Raw genomic sequence first — 18,620 nt, forward strand, 5'->3', positions numbered from 1 at the left:
CCCCAAACAATGACAGAAATATTTATAGTGACTTGAATTGGAAAAAATAAGGCACAAATCTGTCCTTAGCATCACTGGAATAGACCCTTACTGTAACTATGATGATATACATCCCCATCTGTTCTCCTGTCTGAAATGCGCAGTGAGTGTAAGAATGGGATATGAACTACGGGATATATGAAATGCCCACTTAGTGAGTGTGAGATATCACAGCAGCAATTCATCATCTCCAAAGGAAGGTCAAACAAGACTTCCCGTGCTACAATGGCAGCAAATGGTAGCCTGAGCAACGAGGGCCATGTAGGACTGCAATATCTCTCTTACCAATGTCAGGAGGTTGTATCAAGCAATTCTGGAGCTGTTTTCTCCTTTCTTGTGAATTCTGGCACACTCCACCACACCTTCCTCAGTGCTGTACCCTCAGCAACAGTACTTGTGCTTTCCTACATCCTTCCCTTTTCTCCTCCTTGGGCTATTGTCCCCTTCTAGTCCCTTCTCCTTTATTTTTCCCCGTTTGTCTTTTTTCTGCAATGCCTCAACTGGGTGCCTATTCAAATTCCAATTCCAACATAGTATTTATCACATATCTTTTTTGCTTACAGCCCCTCACATTTCTTTTCCTCCTGTGTGGTTAGACCAAAAGTGCCCCAGAAAGAAGCTAACTGCCTTTTGCTCCGTGTTTGTTGAAAACTTGATATAATGAATAATCTCTTTTTTTTTTTTTTTCATTTGACTGTTGTAAGTACAATTAAAATGGGATCTTAATAAAAGCAAAGAACAATGGCCATTCCAGGCATTGCACATTGGCCCACATCAGGCACAACAATACAACAATATATTTAGTTTGTATTAAAATTATATAGAAGTTTCACATACAAAAAAAAATCACCTGAGGTATCTCCAGCTTAAGGTACTCTTTTATATTCTCAAGCCTGCTGATAACTTCTTTCAGCTAAGAAAAATAAAAACCTTTCCCACCTGAGTACACACAGTTTAAGCAAGAAAGGAATCAGAGACAGACAGTCTCTTAACCGCCTCAGGCATCACCACCTTCCTGAGGTTATTCAGTGGGATTTCTCACAGCCTGGACTTCATGTCAGACAGTCAGTATCTAGCAAGAACGTGCTGCAGCATGGAAAGCTTTGGAGAGCAGCCCAGTGAGAAAGGTGGCTGCGATGGAAACACAACAGAGGGTTTTTACATGGATACTGATGCACACTCACAATTTTCCATCCCAGGTGTTACATTGATGGGAAAAGTGGCTGCTGTTCACTAAAATCTTGGGCTTTGACTTTTTATTAAAAAAAAAAAATAATAAAAAATGAACAGAAGTTAAAAAGGTTGTATTATGGAACATCCCTTGTGGCTTCAGAGGCACTTTACCCCATGGCTTGCATTCTTCTGTTACAGCAGGGCTCATTAGCTTTGCCTCCCATATCGCACTGCCTCGTGCTCTGCCTTGATGTGCTGCCTCTCTTTGCCAAACACCACAGAAAAAGAGAATCCAGCTATCCTAGAGATCTGAGGCAAAAAACATCCAAGCTATGAGTGCCACGACATGCCAGGAAAGGTATGCTGCTGTGGCAGATGCCAGATGACTCCTTGCACGCTACAGCTATGAGGTTCTCAGCTATAGGGACTCTTCCTGAACTACATGGGCAGATAAACCATTGAGCCTTTGGTGAAGCACAGATTTTTATTTTATTTTTTTCCTGCTGTGCAGTTATATTCTCCACTGACTCTTCTCAGAGACTGAAGCTGACTGGAACAGTTCATGTAGCTTCTGCCTGAATAAGAAAGAGCAGGAATTCATTAATCATGGCACAACCTGCTCATCCTCAAAGAGCCACGAGCACTCAGGGCTAGCTCCTGGACTAGCAGCAATTCTGATGTCAAAACGCTTGGAACCGGTGCGCTTCCCAGCAGCAGCGTGCAACCTGAATCTTTAACTTCTGGCTCCTGCCCTGCTTTCTCATTTGCTGACAGGCAACAGCTAGACACTCTTTGAAGGATGTGCTGTGCTTTGAAGGATGCGGTGCACTTTGAAGGAGCAGCAGAAACTGCTGATGAGCTTACGAGGATGTTGCATCCAGCCACAGAGACTTTTTTTTTTGCAAAAGCAGATCCTTTGTAGGAAGCAAGAAAAAATGATAAGGACATAAATGGGAATTCCTGTGGGTTTCAGTGCTATCACAGTGCCAATCATCTGGGAAATGCTGGGGAACAAGCTGTGAAGCTGTATTTGGCCTACAAAGGGGTCCATTCCCCCTCAAAATGCATGAGCAGCAGGAACAATTCCACAGAGGTGCCAACAGGAGGAGAGTGTGAATGTGAAGTGAAATTTAACAACTCCCTCTGCCCTTTAAACTACGCTTACAGAATTAAACACAGAATCTGGAATTATAAAAATAAATAAATAAATAAAATTTCTCTTACAAAGAATAGATTTTTGACTTTCTCTGAATACTTTCTTCACTGTGTTTTTTAGAATTGATTCACCATATTCATTTCTACTGTGTATTTGCAGAAAATAGCTGGTCATCCATTAGTCTCCTGCTGAGTTTCCATTGCAAAGATATGACTGAAAGCTGGTATTAGCTGTGACAGAGAAGTTTAAGAGTCATACAGGCTTCAACATTGTATAAAAGACATGAGTCAATAGGACCTTTCAACAGTGGTTTAATGTTATTAATTTGTATTCATCAAACATTCTCCTGGATTTGTACCAGGCACAGCTCGGGTTTGTATGGGAACAGACGGTTCTGGTCCCCAAAATATTCTCTCCTGGAACAGAGGAATTGCCTTGGGAGAAAAGGCAGTATTATGGGAGAAGATATTTGCTTTCCTTGAGCCCTACATTATATCTCCTGTGTAATGTCCAAGCAAGGGAGACACCCTGGATAAAGGCAAGATGGTTACTCAGGAATGAATCCAGTATTTGCCTTCAAACAAACAATATAGCAAACAATATATATAACTTTTTACATTTATCACGGGTCTTTCCTTCTCTACCAAGTGTAAAAGTGCTGCAGACCTACCTAGCCATGCACGTATTCCAAGCCTGGGCTACAAGTATGAATCACTTTTTTGACTAGAAAAATGGATTTTTTATTTTATGATTCACTAAATGGTGAGAGGAGACACCCTGTCATGGAACAATAATTTCAAGGTTAAATCCTGATGGTGGGAGGAAAACAAAACAAAACAAAAAAAATCTTTCCTTGTGTAATTTTTCAAGCAACTTTTAAATTTCCCCAGTGTATTTTAAGCTCAGGTAACACAGTATTATTCCATGTAGTCTTTGCCTATTTTTTTTCCCTTTTCGTTTCTGTAATTCCAATTCCTTTGTAACATAGAAGCACTTTTTAATCAGGCTTGGGTTATTGTAATTGAGATGACCCCCAGCTGAGCACTTTGCTGTAAAAAAACGTGTTCCCTACAAGGGACAGCTTCACAAGGAAGAAACACTGTCACCATTTTAGGGCAAGCACACAGAAGAAATTAGTCCTGGTTTTCCATATGTGGTCTGTGCAAACCTTAACCATGGCACACTTCAGTAGAATCACTGCACCCCCAAGGAGCTCATCTGTAGCTGGTAATTTGCGGAGGGGGCTCAGACGGTCACTTTTTTTTTTTCTGTTTAAGATCTTAAAACTCTTAATTTCAAACCCCAAATCCTATGGGGTGTTAATTGAGAAGTCCCAGGACCAAGGCAGCCATTGTTCCTCATTACCCCCTTCCTTTTGTGGTGACCCTGCTTGGAAACAACCTGGACTTCAGCCAGAGGATGAGATTTTGGTTCCTTGGAAAGACACTTCTGGGACCTGATAAGGATTCCCCCTCATGCAGTTGCCATTTGCATCAAACCCCAGGGATCAAATATTCTGCACAGCCATTGCACAGCATCTCATTTACAGCTTACCCTCCTCCAAATCACTGATTTGAGTTAAGTGAATAATTAAACACTGAATAAAACATTTTTAAAAGAATCAGTGGGATTATTAGCTACCAAAAAGCAGCAAAACACTAGGAAGTTTCTTCGATTTTTTTTTCAATTTATGTAACAAAACATTATTGAGAAGAAAGAATATAATCAATATCGAGTAGCATTATAGCTAGCTGTGCAGCAATTTAATGTTAGAAATGGATTAAGGTGACAGGAAAAGTCAATGCAGTCTTAAATTAAAGGTGAGAAAAGTCAATGAAAAGTCAAAGCTGCTTAGGAGCCCATGAAGTAAGAGAGGCTAAAGTTCTGTAAGTACAAAGTGCCTTCATAACCTCACCTTATCTCTAACTGTGTTTTACATGTTCATTCACAAGGGTAACTGGGTACATGTTTATTCTAAATTTGAACCATTAAATCATCTGCATTCACTGGGTTGTTTCAAAGAGGAATTGCAAAAGGGGAGATGTCTGCATTTGTATCTTTTTATTTAGGGAATAAACAAACAGGTAGATTTTTCTCTTTTGGTTTTATTTTTACATTAGAAATTTAAGTCTTGGTTTTTGTTTGTTTGTTTGTTTGTTTTTTTAATTTTATTTTTCCTGAAAGAGCCTACAAAATAAACTCACTTTGAACAAACAGGGTTATAACACTACTAATACTAGAGGAAGCACCTTTGGTTAACTAAGGGAGAGTTATTTTTTACTTGCAGTTTTATCTTGAACTGTGGCTTTGCTTTTTATATTGAAAAAAATGTTAATGAGAAAAGTCCTCTGCATTCCAGCAACACCTACTCTTCCTAGAATACAAGGTGCACCAGAAGAGACTAAGACCATGATGGTAAAATTGTTATGATTTATACAACTAAAACCTTGAATAGATGTTGAGTTTTCAGCATTGCATAAACATTATCCAGTTCATAACAGGAAATAGCTCTGTTTTTTACCTGGAAAGGAAGTCATAGTGATGGTAAGTGCTGGGTTCTAGATCTTATGTTGCTCAAAGTGATGTTTATGTAGCTTCACTTTTGATGACGCTGAAGCTTCAAGTTACGCATCAAGCCACCTTTCAGTGTTCAGTCAGAGACAACCTGGGCAATTTGTTTTGCCTGTCTCACAGTTTTCAGTACATGAGATATCAGGCAGAGCTTTCTCTTGCTCTTAGCATCTCCCAGGTCTGTAATAGGACTTGAAAGGACTTGCATTTCTTGTACCCACTGATTCTGAGGGACAAGCTGTTGTTTCAGGGCAGCTAAGGTTGGGTTTGCTCCCTTGTTGCTTAGCATTTGCCCCACTTGGTGGAATGGCTGTAGTAGTCACAAATTGCATGCAATCTGCTAAAGTGGTGTGTTCAACCAAGCTCCTTTTCCTAAGCACAATCTGCAACATGTAACATGTGTGACTTTGCCCTCAGCCTTCATGGCCAGACAAACACAATGTTTTGTGATATGAAATAAAGTAAATCCACACTGAAGTATACCTCATTTCTTCTCTCTCTGCAGAAGATTGAACTTTCTGACAAAAAGGAGAGAGAGAAATCTCTTCCACCACAGGGTACAGATAAAGAGGCAAAACAGCACACTGGGCAGAAAATTTGGGGCTGTCAATGCTCAATTCTAGCTTATAAACATATTCTTACACCACAAGACCAGGAGATAAAAAGGGTTGTATTAGATCTAATCTTTCACTGTATTCTTGACATATTCCCTGACTCCTCTGGCTGGTGTGTGTAGAAGCTCTACTGCAAATGACGTTAGCTTTTACTCCAACAGCTAAAGAGATCAATGCAGTTTGTACATCTATCACCAAGAGGGTGGTTGGGCTCTGGAACAAGTTCTGCAAGGAAGTGGTCATGGCACCAAACCTCCCAGAGTTCAAGAAGCATTTCAATGCTTTCAGATACACAATTTGACTTTTATTTATTTATTTATTTATTTTGGGGGGAGGAGGGTATCCTTTGGGTACGCAGGAGTTGGACTTGACGATCCTTGTGCGTCCCTTCCAACTTGGATATTCTAATTCACATAGAAACCTAGGAGAGAAGGCTTGAAGGTACAAGTCATCAAGACTCAGCTTGCTTGTTAATTGCTTTTTCATCATTCTGCTGATTGTTAATGAGAATACACTCAGTAAAGACAATGGGACACAGTCAGGTCATAAGCACTGGTTTATTTACTTATTTTTCTTGCAGTGGTATATGTGAAAGATGTTTGAAATCAACTGAAGTGGTAGTGTTGCTCTCTAACAGAGACTTCTATTTAGAGGTGAACACCTAGCAGAAAGTAACTGAAGTAGCAACAGCCAGCAGGCTAGATTTGTAGATGGTGGCTCCACAGAAGGGTCTCTTTAAAATCCATACTTACTTCCTTTTACAGTGAAATGAATCCAGACTTTCTGCTATTTGTGGTTGGTTCATCAACAGACTCATGGCGAAGACCACTCTAGCTGACTCATTTCTGAGTCTGAAAACACCATAAAATATACCATGGCAACCTCATTGATTACACTGATCTCTTTAATAGAAATTGCTTCTGCATCAGAAGTGTGTTTCATCCCATCTTATATCCCTCGTTCACAGCTGGCCCTAGTGCCCCTCTCAATGCTCAGGATGCTTTTGGTCCAGGGATCTCATTGGGTAGTAATCTCATGGCTGAAATGTGACTTTATGCCTGTTTTCTCTAGTTTATTTTCCATGGCAGAGCAAGGAGACTGAGGCTCAAAGGCATTTTCAGTGATCTTCATACAGAGAAGATTTGGGATTTTAATAGCGTTCCCCATGGTTTCACTATGGGGACATGGCAGAGTATTGTATTGCACTGCATGGGTTCACCATATACTCTGGGTGGGTTCACCATAAACACTGATGTGTCTGTCATCAGACCCAACAGAAATTGACTGGTGCTTTACAAACTGGGGAGCTTTTTTGGGTTCTGTTTGTTTAACAAGACCCATTGACACAGGCTGTCCAACCAGTTTTTACAAGTTTGCAGAGGCCTAACACATCTGTAGTTTCCACAGAGGCTGACAGTTCTCCCCAGAAAACTCTCAGAATCTCTCACTTTCCTACACAGATTTGCCCTCCCTTTATTTTTTAAAGTTTCTTTGCCATGTTTACCACTAGTTTACCTCACTGCTACTCTACAGTCTCTTGTAGCAGCCTGTGTTTTTGCCATGTCCAGATTGCAGAGTATGGAGCATCTTTGTTCCTGGGGGTGTTTCTGTGTGTCTCTGTGGCAATGGTATCATCCAGACTGAGTTGTGGCATCAGGGAGAATTTTGTCTTGCTCCCCCTAATCTTTTAAAAGTGCTCATGAACCTGGGAGCACTGTTCTTGTAAAGGCATCTAGAAGATCTGGTTTTGATAAAAATAAGTGAGGTTACAAGAGCAGATTACTGAAGTATTTAGCAATTTTAGTTGCTTAAGGGAAGAAAAAAAGAACCTGGAAAGGAAGCACATGCCAATTTTAAAAGGATGTTGCTGCACCAAGTAGTTTTGTTGAGATTTTAAAGTTGGACAATTTTTGATGAGCCAGGCCTATACTTCTGCTAATAGTGTTCACATTTAACCTTGCCTTCATAACCAAACTAAAACTGAATGAGTTTTCAGTCCACAAACCCATCACTTTCACATGCTGTTCTAATCTTACTCACACGCCCAGGGAATTTGTTTCTCTAGCTAAATCCCTAATACAACATTACACTGATAACTTGACAGCTTATATAACAAACAGAACTGGGGTTGGTGAATGTGTACGGAGAGTGTGGAGAAAAAGAATAAAATAAGGAGTAGGTTCAAATAGGAGGGAAAGGAGCATTGTGAATTATTCTTCTGTGCGTGTTTTTCCTTCAACTGCTAGAATGCCAGTGTGGAATGAGATGAAGCAGGGAGATTAACCTGAGAAACTGAGTAGCACTGAGTTCTCAAAGGAAAACCCAGGAAAATGCTCCCAGGCTTTATCTAGTCACATTTACTTTACTCATATATTTCCCTCAGAATTCAAAAGAAGTAAACTTGGTCACAGGATAGTTTTTGTAAGTTTTTATTTTATTATGTTTTCACCAAATGACCACAATCAGATTCTCTTCTTCTCCTAAGGTCCTGAACCAGCAGCTGCAGCTGAAACACACAGCATGTCACAAGGCTTCTCCAAGACCTTATTCCTTCACTTGAAAAAAGCCCCTTAAGGAGCATGACACAGAAAAAGCTTTTATACTCCAAATGTTGGATTTAGCCATCCTCAATGGTGTTGACCTTCTGTTGTTTCCTTCTGCCTGACTGTAGTTCCCCAGGTAATGCTCAGGACTCTGAAGACCCAAAGAGGTTACATGGGTACCTGCTGTAGCAGAATCTGGAAGCAAGGCTTGCTTCTTCCTCATCTGGTTTCCTCTCTGCTGACACTTCAGAAAGATGCTATCTCATTGTAGAAACCAAAAGACATTGAATCAAACAGTCAAAATGTCTTATCAGTCTGGACTCACAGACTCACAGAATAATTCAGGTTGGAAGTCACTGGTGGAGGTCACCCACTCCAACCTCCTGCTCAGTGGAGGCCCAATTAGAGCTGGCTGCTCAGTGCTGGTTGAATTTTTGATGTCTCCAAGGATGAATGTTCCACAACCTCTCTAAACAATTAATTCCAATATTTGACCACTGTCACAGTAAAATAAGTTTTCCTTGTATTACACAGAAATCCCCCAAATTTTGTATTGGATCTGTTTCCTTTCCTCCTGTGCACCCAGGGCAGATGCACACAGGTGCACGTAGAGGTGTGCATCCAGGCACCTTTGAGTACCTGAGGCAGGGCCTGGTTCTCTCTTCAAGGTACCTTTCCATTATGTACTTTCAGACAGCAGTAAAATCTCTTTGAGTCATCTATTCACCTGGCTGAACAAACTCAGCCCTCAGTGTCTTTTGCTCCAGCCTCTGACTATCCTGGTGGCCTGCCCATTGTGTTGCTCCAGTCTGTCAAAGCCTTTTTTGTTTTGTGAAGCCTGAAATCATAATCACAAACAAGACATTGGAAAAAGGAATAATCCATTAAAGAATAATGAAACTTCATCAGGAACTTTGGGGTCCCTTATCACAACTTTCTTTGGTCTTATTTCAGGACATATCAGTCTTAGTACTAAGATCGTAACAGGTTAATATGAATGCTTGTCAATTTGAAGTACAGACTTCCAAGAAACAACAACCTTACCAAAGAATTCTCATTGGGAGCTGAAATTAGAGCTTTAATATGAAGTTTAATACAAAGATAAATGTAACCCCCATCAATTCACTGAAGTTGTTACTCTAATCCTCTTATGTGAATAAGCCTTCCTCACTCAGGGGACACAACATGCACACAGAGCTTCATTATCTCTGTTCTTCCAAACTTAAATGATCCAAACTTAAATGAGGCAACTTATCCACAGATGAGGGCAGAGTTTTTTGCAGTCACAAATTTTGCTGAAGGCACCTGATGCAGCATACCTGTTGTGTCTGTTTTTCTAAGTCAAAGGCTAATTTTGAAGGTACCTGTTCTGAAGATGCTGTTTTGACTTTTCTCACTGATACAATTAGCAGATTAATCAATGTACATCTTACATGTAGCAAGGTCACTGTTATGTTTTACAACCACAGCAGCACAAAAGGATGTAGGTAAAGATTATCTCTCTGAGAATTCTGCCATAAGTTAGAGCTAACCAAACATCTAGTTCACCCTTGGTAAACTGTGCTTATTGGTTAATATTTGGTTTTCAAGACCTTTCTCTTACACTGCATTCTGTAAATACTAACTGTTTGAACATGCTCTTTGTCTCCTTCTGTGTAAAACAACAACCAACCAACCAATCAAAACAACAACAACAAAAAACATTTCTAAAAAAAAAAAAAAAACAAACAACAAAAAAAAAAACACTTCTCCATGAAAATATTTTCCTTTAATTTTAAGGACAATTTAAAGACTTCCCCTGAGGCACTCTAGATTACAACAGTGCCTCAGAACATCTCTGTGCACTCAGTTTTCTCTCATGAATACCATAAATGTGGATTATGATTTTAATTTCAAAACAAAAAATTATCTATCATGGTTCCCATTCCAGGATGAAGTACGCTTGACAAAATTAAAAGGTGGTGCGCATTTGTTGCCCAATGTCTTTTTTTTTTTAATCTTTGTTTTCATATTAAGATAGTTCACTTCTCCAATTTAAAAAATAAATAAATAAAAATTAATCCGAGATAACAAAGAAAAACAGTTCTTATTTACTTTTTAATTTAGTTTGCCAGTTATATTCAGTTATTCCAGTGTTCCACTGATCTTTCTTGCCTCTTGTGAATTTTCTGTGTATGGCTCAAAGACTCACCATGTGTCCTGCCTTTTCTTTTCTTTTCTTTTCTTTTCTTTTCTTTTCTTTTCTTTTCTTTTCTTTTCTTTTCTTTTCTTTTCTTTTCTTTTCTTTTCTTTTCTTTTCTTTTCTTTTCTTTTCTTTTCTTTTCTTTTCTTTTCTTTTCTTCTCTTCTCTTCTCTTCTCTTCTCTTCTCTTCTCTTCTCTTCTCTTCTCTTCCCTTCTCTTCCCTTCCCTTCCCTTCCCTTCCCTTCCCTTCCCTTCCCTTCCCTTCCCTTCCCTTCCCTTCCCTTCCCTTCCCTTCCCTTCCCTTCCCTTCCCTTCCCTTCCCTTCCCTTCCCTTCCCTTCCCTTCCCTTCCCTTCCCTTCCCTTCCCTTCCCTTCCCTTCCCTTCCCTTCCCTTCCCTTCCCTTCCCTTCCCTTCCCTTCCCTTCCCTTCCCTTCCCTTCCCTTCCCTTCCCTTCCCTTCCCTTCCCTTCCCTTCCCTTCCCTTCCCTTCCCTTCCCTTCCCTTCCCTTCCCTTCCCTTCCCTTCCCTTCCCTTCCCTTCCCTTCTCTTCTCTTCCTTGCTTTGCCCTTCCCTTCCCTTCTCTTCTCTTCCTTGCTTTGCCCTTCCCTGCCCCACCCTGCCTTGCCTTGCCTTGCCTTTTTTTTCTTATTTTTCCTGGAACTAAGAGAAAGGTAACTTCATTTCAGTTCAGAAGGTGGTGATTTGAATTGCTAGCACCTCATGTAGCATGAGGACTGACTCGATGGGTAGCCACAGTGGTTTGGCATTTGTAATGAAGAGGAGTTGACAACTGATTTGTTCACAGGATCAGAGCAGCATGTCCTGCTGTCTTGGATATCTTCTGGGATTTAAAACGTGGAACATGTAACTTAATATTGTTTGCTTTATCACTGCATCTAACCATCACTGATAGGCAATGGCATATGACAAATCCAGGGTTTTGATGTGGCTTGTACCATGAAGCTATCATGTGGTGGTGATTTAGGACCCTGGCGCCGAGGATTAACTTTGTTGATTCTGCCCAGATGACTCTTGGAACATGGTCATCAGGGAAGGAAAAAAGAAATAATATGTACGTGCCAGATTTCATCTATGGGGGAAGAAAGGGAGAAAATCGTAAAATCATAGAATGGTTTGGGTTGGAAAGGACCTTAAAGATCATCTAAATCCAAGACTCTGCCATGGGCAGGGACACCTCCCACCAGACCAGGTTGCCTAAAGCCCCATCCAGCCTGGCCTTAAACACTGCCAGGAATGGAGCACCCTCAGCTTCTCTGGGAAACCTGTTCCACTGCCTCACCACCCTCTGAGTGAAGAATTGTTTTCAGATATCTAATCTAAATCTACTCTTTTTTAGTTTAAAACCATTGCTCCCTGTCCTATCGCTACACTCCCTGTCAAAGAGACACTCCCTTTTAGGCCCCCTTTAGGTCTGGAAGGCAGCTATTATAAGAGGGGCGGAGGCACAACAGCTGTAAATGGCAAAGAACCACACCACAACACCGAAGAAACCCAGTGATTATGTGTAACACACCATAATTATGCAAATACACTTTGATAATCTTTTCAACAGCAAACTTTTGGGCTTCTAGAGCATTTGGAAAGGCTATTAAGATCTTCATTGCGAACAAAACATAACTGAGTTTGTGTTTGCTGGCTATCTTGGCCAACTGCTGTGCAGATAGGCAGATACTTATGTCCCTTAGCATGCTATAGACCGGGTTGAATTATGCAGATCGTTATCAATTTATACTGAAGACAAAGCAACACATTCATTATGCAGGGCCTTCTTTCCTTTCCAGCTGTGCCTTGATACTCTGATGAAGTGAAGTCCTACTACTGGCTATGTGGCAATGCTGGGTGTCCAGAAAGCTTTTGGCTTCTGAAATGAGTTGAATCAAGGTAAAGTCTGACTTAATATTTGGGAGAGGAGAAGGGACTCTGTACCAAAGAGAGAGTGAACAAAAGTCTTCAAATCTATCAGGGTAGAGACTGACCTTTCTGGAACAGTCTCAGCCCAGTCACAGTCTGTAACTGTGACTAAACATTAAAAGAGCAAGAAATTCTCTGTGAATGAATTATTGGTGAAATACAAACTAACCAACTTCACCTTAGCTCAGGACAGAGGTAGGACCCTGAGCTGGGTAATGGTGTGAGTGCCATATGAATGCTGACATGTTCATTCTCACCATTAAGAAGTTATTATTCCTACTTCAGCTTACAAACAAGTGAGAGGCAGGGAGAGTAAGTGATTTGCCCAAGGTCACAGTCAAAATATATTGCATAGATAGGAACTAAATCCTGATCTATTGAACCAAATTTTGCATTTGAACTGCAAGATGACCCTTTCTTGATTATATGAGCAGGTAGTTAGAGTACTTTCTGATGTGAATGTGATGAAAATGGTTTAATAAACCTGGCAAACATGCGACAAATCCATGGCTGTTGTGTATAAATACCTCTCAAATATAACTGCACATCCCAATTTGTCCTCTATTCCTTTTGCTGGCTCAGCAAGGTGTCACATAAAATTAGACTGTGAAGTTAACACATTAAGCATTTATTGATCTCAATAAGTTACAGTCAAATATGACCAGTGTCTTAATGAAGAGAAATAAAAGGTCATTTACAATACGCATATAGTAACTAAAATGAAATATAAATTATTAGCTATTGTAAGAACAGACTAAAGAAAAAAAAAAGTAAAAAAAGAAGAAAAAAAAAAGTGTTGCAGTCTTTATCTTCTACAGTACCAAATATCTATATGGTCAAGATCCAAAATTATCCTAATTTTGTCTGATCTGCTCCTAGTTCATCACAGAAAACAACTATATTCCCTGTTGTCATTACAGAAAGCCTTTACTAAATTCACTGACTTCTAACAAAAGTTATTTCTATTCTAAACTAGAAACATTAAACACATGGTAGTCTCTGCTTTGTCCCTTTCTTGGACAGGGTATCAAACAGGAGATTAAATTTGGCTTTTAAAATGAAACTCTTTTTTTAGTAGTAGAAAGCCTCTCTTCCCTTTGGTTCCCTGGGAAGTTGAGTCGTACACTTTCTGCACACATTAGCAGAGAGGAAAAGCCTCAAACTCTGCAGGTGAAATTTTTACTCTCCTCAAGGTGAGATGGAAAAAATTCAATCAGTTTAAGGCTGTAGTTTCACTCCTGGGACTTAATGAGAAACAAGAAAAAAGCAGCCCAAAACTAAGATCTCTGCCTTACAAGTCCCAGTCTCAGATGTCTACATCTGCATGGCCAGCTGGTGAAGCTACGTGTTTTTTCCAGCTACTTTATGTGACTGAGAGGGAGCAGCATCTCTTGTTAGAGATAAGGAACCTCCTACTAGTCCTTAGATGTCCTTGCCTTGATCTAACAGAAACTTTGGGACTAAAAGTGATGTGGTACCTACTGACTTGCAAACCCTTGAAGAGAGAAAGCCTGGGGGTAAGGCAGGACAGTTGCTCTTCAGCCCCTGAGCCTTCATAGAAAGGCAGATTAACTTCTGTTTTACAAATGATCAATTTAATCCAAAAGACAAATGGCCTAAAGGGTGTCCTGATGACACTCAGTTTTATATTTCTGCCTCAGAATGTGTTTGAGAACTTCAGGAAGCCTCTTGGTTAGGAAGTGGATAAGAGTAAGGTAACACTAGGGTAAAAACAAATTTGGGGAAGTGCAGAAAGTAAGGGAAAAACTGTCTCTTTTATACTGTCACAGTCTTTTACAAGTTCTTGTAGTGCTGGGAATTCAGTCACTGATGCTCAGAGCCGCAGGGTTCAGTGAGAATTGGGGACTTTGCTCCTTCTCTCCCAGCAGATCCAAAATGGATTCTGTACTTGCAGTCTCTCATGACACGCAGCATAGATTTCCTTAGGAGAGCTCCTTGGGGACATCAGCGATGAATAGAAATGCAAGGTGTCTTGATGTCCTTCAAATTTCCTCTTGACAACCCTTTGCCTTGCCTGTTCATTAATAGTTGCCATAATATCATCAAACCCTGTGGCTCATCTTGATGGGATGCCCCAGCTAAGTTCTTCAGAATTTCCATTTCCCTCAGTCCTAGAGAAAGCAAGTGAATGATGAGCACTTTGTCATTCCTCCTGACAGCAAATATGTCAGCACAAATAAAATATGTCCTCATAGCAGCTGGGTCACTTAATAAACCTTTCGTCTTAGCCCTGCCCTTTGCCTGATCCCATCTGTGGTGGCTAGGCAGAGGGGAGCTCAGCCCTACTGAGGCTGCTGCCAGACCTGTTGTCAGCATCTTGCTGGGCTCCAAAATGCAGCATTTCCAGCAAAATTCCTACTGCAGCTCATTGACAGGGCTCTGTGAGGGAGACAGGCATCCTGACAAGTGCAGTAAGAATAAGAAGTTCTCCAAAAAAGAATAAAACACAGAAATTGTGAGTTGAACCACCTTCTGTCACCCCAGTGCATCTCTGACTTTCACCTCAGCAAAACTAGTCTGGGGTTAAACCACTATCACTGAAAATAGGCATTGGCCCATATCTGGCAAATAATGGGGATGGAAAAAGATATTACTCTATGAGGGCATTCTGCTGCCCTAGGGACTGTAAAATGTTATTAACAATGGATTACTAAATTAAATTAAATCACTAAATTAAGTCTAAACTCATAAGGCTATGTTAGCATTTACATTAAACAAAACATCTACCTGTGAAAGAGAGCTTTTGTAGACACAGAGAAACTTTCAGACTGCTAAAATTCTTCAGCAAAAGGTATATAGGAAGAAAAACTTGCTAATAAAGGAGAATATTCTGCTTCAATCTACCTCCAAAGTTCTCGGACCAGTAAAAAGTTTCAGGCAGACATTTGGAAATGTAACCATATGGGCAGTGGTCAGGAGTCATATGGAAATGAGAACATGAATCTGACAAAAGCCTTTCTTGCCCCCAGTTCTGCTTGCTTTGAAATTGCACTTTGTGTTATTCATTTCTGCAAAGCTGAAGTCAGATTTCTGACACTTTTTAGTATATGTGGTGCTGACAACTGTCAGTATTTCATTGACTCTTGCAGTAGTTTATGGTATACCTCTGAAAATAAGTGACGCAGTGCCAATCTCAGCTCCTTCAGCTCCCTATTTTTTTTTTTCTAAAGAATAAAAGGCAGCCACAAAGTCCAACCCGAACGGTCACTGGGAAATTTGAAAATGTAACACAAATGCCCCCTTACTACCAGGCTCAAGAATCAGGCTGCAAATGTAATAAACCTAACCCTTCGTTCAATCTTGGGAGTTTCAAGTCAGTATCATTTTATTTGGACCTGAAGTATGACCTTGATTATTTGGGGATGGGCAATAATAAAGTCTTCTTTTCTTCTTTGAGAGAAGGTGATGCCCTTCTGCCCTTTCAGTTCTCTTGAGGACAATTTCTCATCCAAGTTGGCAGCCTGTCCTTGGCCCATGAGACATTTAATGCCACAATTATACTAACAAGAATCAGAAAAATTCTGGCAATTGCATGAGAGAAACGCATCTTCCTTCCTCTGATTTTGTTTCTCCTCTTTTTTTGTAGATTCCTTCTTTTGGTTGTAATGCAGCTCTGCTTGCACACAGAGCCAAACTGGGATAAATGGCTTGTTCTGCTGTGGTGGAGGAGGTTGTCCTCATCTCATTTCTTCCTGTCCCTGCTTCCACCCTTTGCATCTGTGTAGGTCTCTGCTCCAGGGCTGGAGAATGTCTTTGGTTTGTAAGTGGGATGCCTCTAAAAAAACCATCTAAGCTACTTTGGGAACTTTCCTCACAAAACCACAGATGATTTTTCCAATATTGGACATACCAGCTTATCATTAGGACTGGGAGAGTCTGACATTTATTTTTGCTGAAAGATGACAGCTGCAATTTTTTATATTCATCTTTAAATTTAAATTATTCTATTTTTTTTGTCCATTTCATATGTTCGAATGACACATATTTACCAAAACTAGAATTTATCCGACCAAGTACTGTCAGAGTTAGTCATAAACTTTCTGAGAGAAACTGATGAATTCCTGACATGCGCGGACACCACGGACACAGGCAGACCACTTACTGGCAGTTCAGGAATTGATTGCCTTCAGGAAATGATGCCTGGTCATTTTTTCCAGTAATGAACTGCAGTTTTTCCTTTATTTTCTGGTGCACTTTCTGCCATGGAGATATTAAATGCAATTTTCTTTTCTGATAGTTGCATCGAATTATATTCATTAGCACTTTGTATAATTCAATGTCTTTCAACAATTGGATTAAAGCTCCTTCCGAAAAGTCTTCTTTCCAATTCTGGAGACATTTTTGTCTTTATGCTGTGTCAAATGCTGTCTTCAAGATTGCACAGAAGCTGCTCATTAGTTTCTTTAACACTTTCTCTTACCTGGAGGACTTTGCCTTTCTGTTTGCAGCTGTACCTGGAAAGATATAAACTGAACTTTTTGAAATGTTAGCGATGATGATGTCCATTAGCTGCAGCTATGAGGAGAGTGGCTGCCTCCTGATTTCCATTGATAAATACAAATTTATTTGATAATAGAAAGTAGAAAGCAAAGCCTTATCAAAATATAGCTGTTATTTTTATCATCTCTGAGCAGATGTCCGAGTTTCCTCACATTTTATATGTGTTAGGTAATTCCTCTGAAGTAAGCAAATCAGCAAGTCTCCTAGCTGGGCACGCTGACTGCAACCAGAAAAACCACCACTACAGTGGGGAATATGAAAATCCGTTGTGGCAACTTCATTCCCCGAACTTCAAACAGGAACTTTCCATAGCTTTCACAGTCCTGGACTACATCAATGGGAAATACAACAAATATGCAACAAGGGAAGATGCTCTTGAAACAGATCTTTTGCAGGATCCTGTGCTCTGGGATGCTTTATTCTCACGCTGTGGGACCAATTAGGCAATTTAATAGTACAAGGCTCTGAGTACAAGAAAAAGCTGTTCAAGATAAGACTCTCAAGAGCATGAGTATGCACTGGGGAGAAGAAAAAGGACACATTTGATACCAAAATATAACCTTAATTTATTTTTTCTTTTTAAATCAAAGAATGTAATGAAAGATGTAAGTGTACTAATTGACTATGACTGATCAAAATGGAAACCCTCTGATCCTCTTTGCTTGTTGCAGGCTCTACAGACATGACAAGAGAGACAATGTTCATGGCATTCCTTCACTGAGGACTCCCAGCTATGCAAGGACACACAGCCATTTCAAAAGCTAAACCATGCCACGGGATATAGCATGGTTACCTCTGTGTCAGCTCATTATCTTGAATCTGCCCTGCTTTAGCCATCTATATGTATATGTCTGGATAATTTTATATACATGGGTAAGTGCATGTGTGTATTTTTGCACACATGGGAAAAAATGACAGCAAACACACTGTTTTCCAGCTTAACACATACTGTTTAAAACTGCTTTGATGCAATCTAATGAAAACTCAGGGGAGTCAGAATTCACAGAAGCATTTTGCTGGTGTTTACTGAGAAATCAGACCCAATGAAGACGGTGCAATATGCTCCTGCTAATTGTGGTCAGTGGAGTAAATAAAATCATGTTCATTTCTTTCAAGAAACATTTCTTGATAGAAGATTCTATCAAAACAACAACATGAGCAAAGGAGGAAAATCGCAATGACAAGAGGAGAAAATCAAAATGAACAATCAAAATACATTTTTTAAAAAAATAATAAAGCCAGGAGAGAGAAGAGCTTTTTTCATCTGCCTGCTCCAAACAATAGCCTGTCCCCACAGCACTTAGCTGCTAGAAATCCCTGCTGCAGTGGGAAGGTGAACCCTGACATATTGTTCCACATGCAGGATGTCAAGCTGACAGTGTGGTCTTGATGCAGGGGTTCTGGCAACAATCAAAGCAATGGTGATGGATGGACTGTTGACTAGAGTTGACAGCAAGAAAATAACAAGAAGATATGGCAGAAAGCAGCAGTCGAGGTTTACAATGACAGAAGCTGCAGAAGTGGAGATCCCTCGTCCCCATGTGTCATGAATAAACAGGAATGAGGCTGGTAATTCCATGGAACATGTTAGCACTGAGTACTTATGCAGTGTCTTAAACCTATGTGTCTGAGCTTTGTGTAAATATATGCCAGCATAAATCAGATGAACTTTGGATTTCTGGATTAAAGGTTTTTTTTGAGTGTGGATTTCATTTCCTGACTAAAAACAGGCTTTGAGGGGAAGCAGATGTTTTCCACAAATGTTTCTGTTGTACTAGAAAGCTGTTTTTCTTAAAAAAGGAGAAACATCAGAAAGAATCTTCTCAAGACCCTTGAAAAAAATAGGCCAGGAAAAAAAAATAAAATTATCCAATAGAAGCATTTTTGTA

General features: G+C 40.1%; 1 protein-coding gene across 3 annotated transcripts in view; it reads left to right on the forward strand.

Moving 5' to 3' along the window:
- The window catches only part of SLC30A8 (solute carrier family 30 member 8), a 50,969-nt gene that overhangs the window by 26,594 nt on the left and 5,755 nt on the right, over positions 1–18,620 (forward strand). Inside the window, exon 9 of one of the 3 annotated variants that reach the window (XR_014689131.1) lies at positions 8,039–8,232. The gene's annotated coding sequence lies outside the window, so the exon portion shown is untranslated. Of the gene's footprint in view, positions 1–1,723; positions 2,551–8,038; positions 9,763–18,620 lie in introns of those variants that run through there. The other 2 variants (XM_084507905.1, XM_084507904.1) reach the window with 2 other exon arrangements.

Source organism: Aythya ferina (genome assembly GCF_964211825.1).
Source record: "Aythya ferina genome assembly, chromosome: 2".
Taxonomy (NCBI): domain Eukaryota; kingdom Metazoa; phylum Chordata; class Aves; order Anseriformes; family Anatidae; genus Aythya; species Aythya ferina.